The sequence below is a fragment of the Agelaius tricolor genome, unplaced genomic scaffold, assembly GCF_023055355.1.
Source record: "Agelaius tricolor isolate 1412-34295 unplaced genomic scaffold, bAgeTri1.0.p SCAF_2, whole genome shotgun sequence".
In the NCBI taxonomy this organism is placed as follows: Eukaryota; Metazoa; Chordata; class Aves; order Passeriformes; family Icteridae; genus Agelaius; species Agelaius tricolor.
Genome location: NW_027269262.1, coordinates 61,431,150 through 61,443,683, shown reverse-complemented (window position 1 = coordinate 61,443,683; position 12,534 = coordinate 61,431,150). Strand labels below are relative to the sequence as shown.

At 36.5% G+C, this 12,534-nt stretch overlaps 1 protein-coding gene across 1 annotated transcript in view; it reads left to right on the top strand.

Annotated features, from left to right (window-relative positions):
* Positions 1-12,534, top strand: part of ARFGEF1 (ARF guanine nucleotide exchange factor 1) — an 85,030-nt gene that overhangs the window by 13,402 nt on the left and 59,094 nt on the right. The gene's annotated exons all lie outside the window — the stretch shown is intronic.

The following is a 12,534-nucleotide window of genomic DNA, read 5'->3' as shown; positions in this document are numbered from 1 at the left end:
TTTCTGAGGAGGAACCTACCATCCCAGCTGTGCAGGGCAGAGTCATGGAGTGTATAGATAAGTGTAAGGTAGTATAGCTTAACGGTGAGCCTCAACCAGGTTGCTCACCCAAGGCTCCTGAATGTTCTGAGCTCTTAAGGATTACATAATCTGTTTTCCCTACAAAGAGATAGTTCAGTTCTGGAGAGGTTTGTGGTGTTTGGGGGTGAGTGGGGAGGTTACAAGGGTTAGTTAAGGAAAATACTTAACAGTGAAAACAACCTGCCAAAGGCAGCACTTATGCTGTACTGACCCACTCCTTGATCAAAGGGCACTGTTTGGGTGCTGCTAAATGCCAGCTGACCTATATGGAGGAGGAGGAAACTGGTCAGAACTGTGGGTGCACAAACATGGGCTCTTAATAGGACTTAACATCTCTCAAGAGGATGAATGGCATTGAATTACTGTGACTGATTCCATCAAAATATTATTCCTTTGTAAAAAAGACAAACATGAAAACAATAGAGGGAAAAAATGAAGCTGTTATGCTGCTTTATAAAAAGATACCTCATGTTCCATTTGCAGTTTTGCTCTCTGCTGCCTTCTTGATGCAGAAGTCAGCAAAGATGATTGAAAGTGTAGAATGTCTTGCAGAGGTGATCAAGCAGACTGTGCTTGTTGTTCCCTGAAGGGAAAAAAAAATTGTGAAGTTTGTAAAATTCTAAGTGGCGTAGACATGAAGAGAGAGTAATTCCTTGTAATTTCTCATAATGCAGATACAGAGGGCTTGTAAAGAACCCAGCTTATTTAAGTAAAGCAAAAAAAAATATTCTTTCCTGCAGCTTGTAATTGCATTCCTCCCAAAAGTTAAAATTATTTGAAAAGTGATTAAGTGAGAATTTAACAAGGGTTGTCAAACCTGGAGGAACAGTCTCTGCACAGGAAGAGCGTTAGCCACAGATGGCTGAATACTGGTAGGAGGGAACTATTGCAGCATTCCTGCCCTGCTTTTGTAATCTGCATTTACTTGAGCATATGCTGTTGGCCATTCCTGGAAGCAAAAATGAAGACTGGGTATCAAGGGTTTAAGAAAAACTTGCTGTTCTTGTATCTTTCTGTCCGATACAGTCAGATATTTTTAAATTTAATTTCTTAAATTTAGATTTAATTTAAATTTAGATTTAATTTTAATATTTTGTTCCCCAGTTCTAAAAGCTCTCATTAACTTTTTTTAAAAATCTGGTATAGGGTTGATCTGTTTTTATTTGCATCTTTGGACACTGATTTTCATGAAACATTCATTGTCCATCAAGCTTTATTTGATGCCTTCATTCCTCTTGTTTGAAGTTTGTTTTTCTACTATGTCTGCACTTTATGGTGAAATAGCTTTTGATCTGAGTAGTACAAAAGTTCAAAACTATATTTTTTTTTAATTTTTGTATGAAAATGCATGGTTAGCTACAAAGAAAAAAAAATTCTTCTTAATTAAATGGACTGGAGTTGCTGCATACAAATCCCTGACTTATGACATGAAATGATGATTGAAAATACTGATGTTCTGGGAATGGCATAATAAACTGAAGATACACTCATTCTAGAATTAAACTTTGCATGTAAGTGTAAAAAGCTGTGTTACATCTGAAGCAGGAAGAACAGTATAACACAAGGAGAGCTTGACTTGCAGAATATACTGTAGCTTGATTCTTTCAAAGTTAGATTTGGTTAGGCCTTAAAATGCTGATTCGCAAAGAACCCAAGTACACAAGTGAAAATAGTTTTTGTTTCTTTTAGTTTCTGTGAGTTTATGTAACTGCAACACTTTATGTATACAACTGTAATACTGTTATGAAAATATGAGGGTATTTGTGCTGAGGAGAAATGGAGAAACTGACTTTGTGACTTGAATTCATGGTTTTTACTACTTCTGTTACTATGTTCTTCATGCTGTCATGAGAGCGTAACCTCTTGAAGCAGGGCAAGGTTAAAGAGTAAGATGCTTAAGATTAGAGGCCTTCATGTGTATCTGATCTCCTGTACTCCATGATTATTGTTCAGCTCTGCTGGCTTTGGAGAATGCTTGGGCAAATTCTGAAGCAGACATCCTGGTCCATCTGCACCTCAGCTTCCTCAGCTCCTAATTGCAGTGACAACTTGGCTTTTATAAGAGGTCAGGCAGACAGCATGCATGAAAACATGCAGGGAGAAACACCATACCTATCAAACTGAGTCTTAGCTGGAATGCAACATTTTGTGGTTCTAAATGTAGGTTCTGTTGAATGTTTGGGATACTTTTCCAGTTGTAAATGCAAACAATTAAAATGCTAATTACACTTTGAGAGTCAGATACTTAAGAGACATGTTTCTCTTAAGCCTTCCATTTACTGCATTGCTTGACTTCAAGTGAGTGTGCAGAAATTTCTCTCTTACAGGGATGGATAGGGTGGAAGAATCCAGCAATTACATTGCACAGGGGTGAGACTATTTCACACTATCAGATCTTTGATTTTTTTTTTTTTTTTTTTTTAGTTAGACTGCTCATGTTTGCCTGCTTTGAACTTAAAGGTCAAACTTAAAGATGATCTTCAGAGAGAAGCTCATTGTGTCCTTCAGATGAGATACAAATCATGGGATTTTGTTCTAGATGTATTTCATTTCAGATAAGCTTTATTAGGCACGTGAAAATGAATTGGTTAAAAATGCTGTCCCTACTTCAAATGTAATCTCTGTCTGCAAAGTTTGTTTCCATCTCTGACATACATATACATATATTTATTTTATTTTTTTTAATTATTATTATTTTTGACAGAAACCCACACTTTTCCAAGCAGAGCAATGTGCTTGAGTTTCTGATTCTAAGAGTGATGGAAACCAAGCTGTTCAGCTTTCCCCTCATGGAAAGAGGGGAAGCCAAGCTTGATATGAAAAGTCACAAGCTTGCATTATCACAAGCTTGTTGTCTCTGTAGGACATGATAATACATTTCCTGTCTGATGGCTTTTACCAGAAATGTCATATGTAGTCAGTTATATTATTTTAAGTTTGCAGAAGAACTGAGGCTTGCTTTTGACTTTTCAAAATTTCACAGAGCAACATATCAATCTGCTGTGGCAAATCAAGAGTTATTGATGACTCACATTCTCTAGAAACAGGCAAACATGCTTCACAATTTCAAACAACAGAGGTGGTTTCCTTGTGGCTTGGAGGAAGCATAAACCCACCATGCCCAGAGAGTGTCTGCAGCCCTGCTCTGGCATGCAGCACAAGCTATAGCTCTTCTGACTGGAGCAAATACTCAATCAAGTGAAGTAATGAATGCTTGAGAAAATTGATAGGAGGACTGGATGTACTAAGTCTCTCTGCAGGATACACTGTTGAGAATTTCTGTTTGTCCTGATTTTTCACTCTGTTTTCTCTTTCATGAATATGCTGACAAAATAACGTGTGCCATCAGTTGATTCAGGTAAACGAGAGTTGGGTTGAGTCCCCTTATCTTGCATGAACTATTCTATAGAGACTGGTGGAGTTATGTATTATTTCAGACCATTAAATTCTGTCATCCTTTGAGGCTTAACCTTTCCCCCTCCCTTGGATTTGAAACCTAATTCAATTAGTAGATTCCTAACTCTATTTAGGGGGGTTACAAGTGTTTGCAGGAATTAACACAGGGTGCTTTGTAATGTCGGGTTGCATTGACTGAGGTGATGTAAATAAAGTCTCGCTTCTGACAAGAATTATGCTGATTATAATCACTATGTTACAGAATTTATCATTGTAGTCAGTTTCATTTACCTTGTTGTATGCTGCTTAAATGTCAGTTATGCTTCTTTGCAAGAGTATTTGAAAAATCAATTCCTGAGGCAGAGAAGTTGCTTTTTATGGTTTGTTCAGGTTTTTTTTTGTCTGTTTGTCTCCAAAGACTTGCAATTCTTGCTTTTCTTAGTCCAGCATGTGCTATTTTTATGAGAGATACTGGTAAGAATCTTTTTGTATACTGTTGCACTTATTGAAATGGCTTTTTCTTTAAGTTGTAGTTATTTGGACCTAAATAATTGTAGTGTGCCCTTTGTTAAACTCTTGTAGGAGATCTGTCTTATTTGGTGTTTCTCTGCAAAATTTTTTTCTGTCATATTCTTTACTAAAGAAATAAATTACCTCCCTCAATGCATATTTTCATGTTTACATGTTGAATTTCATTTTCTGTTCTGTTATTCCAATCGGTTGTAACTTAAAAACCTGTACTTCCCCAGCAGTAGCAGTAATACTGGGTAAAGCATTTGTTTTCTTCTCCATCCTGCCCTTTACAACATGGTAAAACCAGGTGTAGGAACTCATTTATGTTGTGGGATTTTTTTTGAACAAGTCTTTTAAAATTTAAGTTTAATAATCAATATTTATGTTCTTAATCTGGTTTTGCTTTGTTACATTTTAACTAGTGAAATCCATCTGCGGTTCTGTTGCAGGTGTGCAAGACAGTTGTACTGACTTAATACAGATGATGCAGGCAGGAGGAAAGAGATGTTAGGTAGTAACTTATTTTTTGCTGTTCAGAACATTGAACATTATAGTAAGTTTTTCATGCTGAATAGTCTTTCTTTGTTCTGAGTTGTAGCTGACTCATTTGTGTGCGTAGCACATGTGTGCTACCTTCTTTCTTTAAGTAGCAAGAATTACAAAAAAGTAACAAAAATATCCACGTGAAGTTTATGCTGTTTTCAAAATGTGCTCCCCGTCTCCATTTGAATAGTTGTTGCTGTGTTGCTGGGGTTGTAGCCTATAGAAACAGAATTTACACGACTCAAGTGTTTTAATGTGTGACGTAAGAAAGAAGAGTTAGAAAAACTATACACATTGTGAATATGAAGAAGAATATGCACATTGTGAATATGAAGAAGAATATGCAGGCTTTCTCCCCCTTATGTGATAAAGAAACATTATTGTCCTGTCGAAACTTTACTTCATTATAAAAATAGTACTAATGTTGATGAGACATAGTGGGTAGACTTTGTAGACCTTTTGCAGTATATTTACTCCAGTGCATTTTTTGGTGTACGCTGCAATGGGCAATTCTGTTCCAGCTTTTCCTTCCCAAAACATGTGATGCACATGAGGTATGGCAACTCAGGGTCATGTAGATCTACAGTGAGTTGAAATAGCTCTCTGACCTAATGAAAACTAAAATTGTCAGGCTATTTAAGTGCAGTGCCTTGGTAGCTATTGTGTAAGGAGAATGCAGATATGCACACACAGTGGAATAGGAGGAACCATTTTTTTTGGTGGTCACCCTCAGATAGACTGGATTAAAGCACACTGGAAAACTGTCTCTCTAGGCAAGATCCTTTTTTTAGTCTGGTTAGGTGACTGTTTGGTAAGCAACCAAGCTGCTTTTATGTTAATGGACCTTTTCAGCAACTTGTACCACCAGTTCTGAGCATGAAACTTATTCCCAGAGATTGTGGGAAGAGGTGCCGAAGGGTGGCACAAGGTATTTGAAAGGTATGCCCTGCTTGATTAAACTAAATACGCACGACTATCCTCTTGTAACTGTTTAAAAAGTCTATTTCTCTTCTTTGATACTGATCTAAGAAAAAAACACAAATTTGGGTGTGGCTGGGAGTTTGCTATAGATTTAATGAAGGATGACCCATATAGTAATGAGGGGAAGCAGAGATTTACTGCTGTAGGAAGTGAGCTTTTCAGCCACATGTTAGAAAATAAATACTAATAAGAATGACCAGTGTTCAGTTATCCTTGGCAATGTGTGACCTATATGTGTGTCACTGCTCCTCAAGTAGAGAAGCAACTTGACAGTAGTCTCAACTTGGTTTAGCAAATAGAAGGATTATTACAGGAAATCCAGTTATAAAACCCCTGTGGACTGAATTATTCTGAATTAATTTTAAGCAGAATAAGGCCACTAGAGTAGTTTCTGCTTTTGTATAATTTGCCAGTGATTCTGTATTTGAAAATGTCATATGTAATAAACTGAAGGGGCAGGTACTAAGTTTGACTGAACCAAGACAAGCTGTGCATTCAGGTTTCTAAATTTACAGCAGAGTTGCATATTCTTGAATGGTATATTGTGAGCAGGGCTGGGGAGAACCTGTAGTTCTAGTATTAGTGCCATCTAAAAATGGCTAAAAAGAAAACTGAGAATAAAAGAGAAGATTGCTTCAAAGATTAAAAAAAACCAAAACAATAAGGAGCATGAGACATAACAGCTTTTGAAGTGCAGATATAAAAGTAGAGAAACACTTGGACAGGATTTGCTGTGAATCTGTAGCATATCAGAAAATAGGGCATGGGAAATAACAACAGATATTGTTCCTTTCCTGTATTAGCACTCTTCAAAGGAGTTAGTGTCATCTAAAGTTGAAGCATGTCAAACCAAAGTCAGTGTTTGTGACTTCTGAGTTTTGACTTCATGTGTATGTATATGTAAATATTTCTCTACATGATTCAAGGTTATTCCTCCATGTTTTTCAAAGATAATGAGATATGACTTCTCACCAAGGAAGCATTTCACTTGATTAGAGGATTTCAAGATTTTGTAGAGCACAATGAGGAGGATTTATACAGAATTTCATCAAAAGTTATCAGACTCAAAATATAACTGCTGTTTGGAATGCTGCTTCTTAAATTAACCTGCTTCCTTGGTTACTCCTTGGATACCTGTAAACATGAAATTGCAAAAGTGTAATATGTTGGAATGGAAAGCAAGTGGAAGTGTTCAAATATACTCCTGAGATTCTTTTATTTGTACAGAAATTATTTTCTGTTATATATATGCTAAATGAGACCACAGCAGTGATTTTCTTAAATATGTACAGAACTTTGCTGTTTTCTGTGCCGTAGCTGTGTGAGCTATAATGTTACAGACAGAGGAAACTTAGTTTACTGAAAAGGTGTAAATAATGCCAGCAAGAGCCAGCAGTTTTACAGATGTGTGAATAAACTCTCACTGAAGGCCTGTGCTAAAGTCTGAGCTCAGGGATTTTTAAAGGGATGGAACACTCATGATATTTTACAATGAAGAGAATGTATGCAGGTAAAATTCACACTTTGATGCTATATTGTGCTTGTACTTGCATCTGCATTTCTTCCAATCCCATTTTTCTTTAGGTTATCTGGATTAAAACAGAAGAAAAGCTGCACCCTACTGCCATTATCAGCCTGTTCTTGGACTCCCAAAAATAGGGTTTTTTTGTCCACCTTTTCTAGAGACTGTGTTTGAAGGGGGTTTGAGGGAAGGAAGGGGAGATGTCTGTTCATCCTGGAAGGTATGATGGAAAAAGCTATTTATAGGATTTAGAGGAAGATATAGTGCTGTGATATGTATCTTGGGAATTCCATTTAAGAAACAATTTCAGCTTTCATAATGAGTGGTTTGTTTTGCAGGCAACCCAAAATACTAATCATTTCAGTACTGTCTTCCTATAACAAATTTTCATTACACTATTACCAGTTTTAGGCAGGTCAACCTGATTTGTTAATCTAGGGGAATAGATTAGTACAGTGTTAAACTAAACCATTTAATTATTCTGTGCTGGTTTGAGATCCCAATGGGGCTTTTTATAAAACTTTCTTTTTTTTTTATCTGTTTGCTATTGCATACGCTGATACTCCATTGACATTGCAGATAGATGTATTAAAAGTTCATGAAGTTAATTACACCTCTTAGGAGTTAATTTAACTGCTGCAGTTAAAAATTAAATAGGAAGGAAAATATCATAATCTGGGCTGGACAGTTCTCCATACCTCCTTAGTATGTTTCCTTTCATTCCTTTCTAGTAAAGAAACAGACTGAAACTGGGGTAGTTCAGAGGCAGTGGCACAAAGGCTCTATGGGAGCATGAAGAGTGGTCAGCTGGAAGCCTCAGTAAAGTCTGTGTGTGTGCTCTGGACACTGTCTCTTGGCAAATCTTAAGCTTTGTGGATGATCTGTAAGTGGCTTAGATGTTAAGGATAATGTTTGGGTGAAAGCAAGTGCTAAATTTGCAGCATGTATTTTGACATAAACTTACTGTTTTTTCTTAAATGTACTGACTTAGCAAAAATTGCCCACAGTGGGCATCTCTGGATTATAATTTTTTTAGGATAGTGGAGCTTGAGTTAAAAACAGCTGTATGTTTCTCCAGTTCCATTATTTGGGTTACTTAGATGTAATTATTTTAGGTTTTTTCCTGGAGTCTGTTAGTCCCTTTTGGGTGTTAGTACTTTAGCTGAATAGACGAGAGATTTTTCAACTCTGCTTGAAGCTAACAGATATCCAGAAATGAAGTAAGTTTGAGATATTTCCTAAGAAATATATTCTAATAACCCAGTTTGGGAAAGAACATACTCAGCATGATCTGTTTGGAATTTCTTCTCTTTGAAGGAGAAATTGGTTTTTTTGTCCCTGTCATAGTTATATGGCTTTACTACTGTAAGTTCAAACTTGGTAGTTTTTTTTAATTAAACTGTTACCATATGTGTAATAATCTTATTACATAGTTGGGGGTGTAGATAATTGAAGTTATTTTCAAATAAATAAAGAATTTCTAGGTTTATATTACAGCGTTTTTGTGTACCTTGAAATGGAGAAGTATTTTCCATATTGTTAATGAGGGAAAATGTGGGGTCTTTAAAACATTTGTTTGCCACAATATTTTGTATGATACCGGAGACAGTCACTAGAATACTTGGATGGAAGAATGCAAGCGAAGTCAATTCAAGCAAAGCTTTAATGCTATAATTTGATTTCACCTTTTTTTAATATAGATAGTGGTGTAATTTAAATTCATCTTCACTGCTTGTTCCTTGGATCTTATCCACCTGCTTTGACTTGAAAGAATTGAATGCAAATTGCTTCCTTCTCACAGTAGTTTTCTGTGGTGTAAGTCATGTGAACTCCAAACATTGACTTGTTTCCTTGAATTATTGCAGCCTGTGCTGCTTTGGATAGTTCTACCTTCTGATTACCTAAGATGGTTACAGTTCTTTAAAATGCCACTGCTTTCTGTCTTGAATTCATTATATATTTAATGCGCTTTTATTCTGATGCTTACAGTGAGAATTAGGCTTTAGATGTGCAGATTCTTGTGGAATTAAGAATTAATGCGTGTGCTTCTCTGGCAGTTGTTTAGAATACAGTATTATGGGAATGTAATATGTACTTGTTCTTGAATACAATTCTGATGCAAGAATGGAAAAATGGAATGAGATGTATTAAATACTTTTGGATGTGTGGGGTTTACCTCCCATCATATTTTATAATGAACTTGTAAAGTATTTTTTCACTTTATGTTAATTAGTTTGCATTTTTCCCAATAGCAAGTTCCATAAGAATTCTTTTTCCTAATGTACAGTTTGATGATATCATAGAATTTAGCTCTGTGTAGCAATCCTGAAGATAACATTTTAGTTATTCCTTACTTGATGAGAATGTTATCCTTGACTTCTGCCAAAGTATCACTCTAGAATATTTTTACTTCACTTAGTATGACAGCACATTTAGGTAACCAGAAGGAAATAATACCTAAAGATACCCATTTGAAACTTAGGTTATTAGAGATGCCCTTTGATGTACTTAAGGTTTAAATCATACTTTGAATTGGATACAGGAGGTAAACAGTGAATTATTCTTAAATTGGAGTTTTGTTCAGTGTTACAATCCAGTACTGCCCACAGCACCTACTTGACCTGCTTGGCCATTTTGGTGTTGCTGTTTGGTGTTAGTCATTACAGAGAAATTTGTTGATTTCATAGTTGCACGTGAGATTAGCTGGTTATAAGGTGTTAAAGGAAGAGAGGGAAAACTGGAAACTAGTTTGAGGTTTTTTATACTGAAAACTGTAAGCAGTCTGAAGAGAGTAAGGAAAAGTGTTCAAATATCATGTTAAAAGTAGTGAATTAAAGCTGGAGAGGTGAGAATGAAATTATGGATGCCTGTTGTGGTTTATCTCTGGCCAGCAGCTAAGCCCTACACAGCCTCTCACTGGCTTGTATCGGAGAGCTGGAAGGGTAAAAGTGCAAAAGCTTTGGGTTGAGATAAAGACAGGTTAATTAAAAAAAAGGAAAATAGGGAGAAATGACAAGGAAAATCAAACACAAGAAACATGTGATGCAGAAAAATGCAGTAGCTCACCACCAGGTGACCAATTATCAGCCAGTCCCCAAGCAGCACAGGGAAACTGCACACCCACACCCTTCCCCAGTTTTTTATTGCTGAGTGTGACACCCTGGGGAATGGAATACCCCTGGGGTCTGTAGGGGTTGGCTGTTGTGGTGGGCATCCCCAGCCTACTCACTGATGGGGTGGAGTAGGAGACTGAAAAAATGACTCTCTGTAACTAACTGAAACTTGACTCTCTGTAAGCACTGCTTGACTAAAGCATTCCTGAATTATCAACAGTGTTTCCAGCACAAAAACCAGCACCATCTACAACCTACTGTGAAGAGAATTACTCAAAGCCAACAACAAAGGTCTTAGTTGTTTTCAGAGATTTCTTTGAAATTATGATGGTCTGTAAAGGTGTAGATGAAATGGAAAATGATGTTGAAACTCATGTACATGACTCATTTTGCCTGTTTGGGGAAACGGTTGATGCATGCCATTGTAAAACTGCAAAATAATATATTTCTTTGATCAGCTCTAGCTTCAGTGTGTAAAAGCTTTGTGTATTTCCATTAATTCTGTCATAGAGGTCACAGAATTCTGTAAAGAGGTCTTCTGGAGCTGTGTGTGAAGGGGAGATTCAGAAAGGGTTTATTTTGTCATTTCTGCTGCACTTTTAAATTATGACAACTAGTTCCATTTTAGGGCGCGTGATTGTTTCAGTACCATAAGAGTAATCTGAGCTGTTTTTCATAGTAATTCTGTGTTTACATCACAAAAAATACAGATGAAGGTGTTTTCTTCCCTACAGTTTTCATCCCCTGTTCTTGCATCTTACATTCTCTTTATTTCTTCTCTCCCAGAATGAATGGTGATTCTGAGATAATAAGCTTTTCTGGCTCTGAGATCCTCTTTGTTGCAGTTTTGGTTGTGTGTTTGGAGAGAGAGAGAGAGCAAATTAAGGAATGTTTATGTCAAGCCTGGCTTCATCTTTCTTTTCTAGCTAATTTTTAGTTCTGCAGGGATTACTTTTTCCCATTGAAAAGAATGCATCAGTAACTGTTCTGGTTCATCTGTCTTTAACAGATTAGTTACCTCACATGGGAATTGTTAGTTACCTTTATTATAATCTGGTTTTCTGGTGATAATGCTTCTTGAATTTTTGTATGCTTCCTACTGAATGTAGTTGATATGTGACCGTGAAATTGTACTGTGATTAACTTGTGTTCTGAGAGCAGAGGCAGCAATCAGACAGTGAAAGAAATTAGATTTTCTCTATTCTCAAGGGTAAAAGTAAAGTTCAAGTTTGCTGTTTTACTAATAGTATTATATCATGCTTCTCTGCAATTACAAATATTCTAGTCTTGTAAAATAATTGATATCAGCCACTGTAAGAACCTTTCTTTTTATTTAACATAGGTTATAAAATCAGTGGTTTCACATGAATAGACTTAGGCAATGCTGCTTGAAATGGTAGTAACATTTAATTAGAATGACACTTGTATAAGCTTTTTACCTCTGGTCAGTTTTGTTGGAAACTGTAAACTTGGAAGTCATTCTCTTTTATCTGTTGGTTGATAATGTTGTTTGATGGACAGACTTCAGCGTATCTCAGGGAGGAGAGTTCCTGGGTGTGAGTGCTAAGGTGGGAGGTAAAATAATGGAAGGTATGAAGATGCTGGAAGGGAGGAAGAGAGTTTCTTCTCCTTTCTGTTGGTCAGGAATTTGTCTTCAAGTGAGTAAAAGTCATCATAATTGGGAGGAAGGTATACTTTACTGAAACATTGCAGACCATAAGTCTTATTATTGCTACTTACTGAGGAATGCTTAGTGTCTAGAATATAGAATTATTTGCATGGTTTGTCTAGTCCTGGGTAGCCCAGATTTGATCAGCTTCTGGAGTAGCTGTTTCTGGGATGAACCAGTGACCTGCTAGCCTCTCAGTGTAAACATGACCATCAGTCTTACCAGAAGTAAGATACAGATTTTAAGGTGATGTGCATTCCATATGTTCAGTTCTCTGGATGTTGAGAAAGTGAGTTAGTAAACATATTTGCTACGAGTGATTTGTGATAAAATACTGAGCATGAGAACTGTGTTGCGTAAGTGAATCAGTATGACCATGTGAAATGGCAAATGAAGGACAGGAGGCAGACAAAGTGCGCTTTTGCTGCATGGGAGCTTGGTTAGAAAGATTAAGTTGGTGTATTTTTTGTCAGAATCAATCCATGCCACTAGTTCAAGGCCTGTACACAAAAATCAAAGTATAGTGTTTGGTTTAGTTGATTATGGCTTTGCATGTTTGAGCAGGACTTGATACTGGAATAGATCTCCTGAGATTTCTTTAAAAACACACACACACATTCATTCTTGATCCTATATGGTTTATTTTAAGTATGTATTGCTTCAGCACTGGAAAACCTAGACTTAACGAAATTCCCTATGATTTAAGCGTGCAAAAT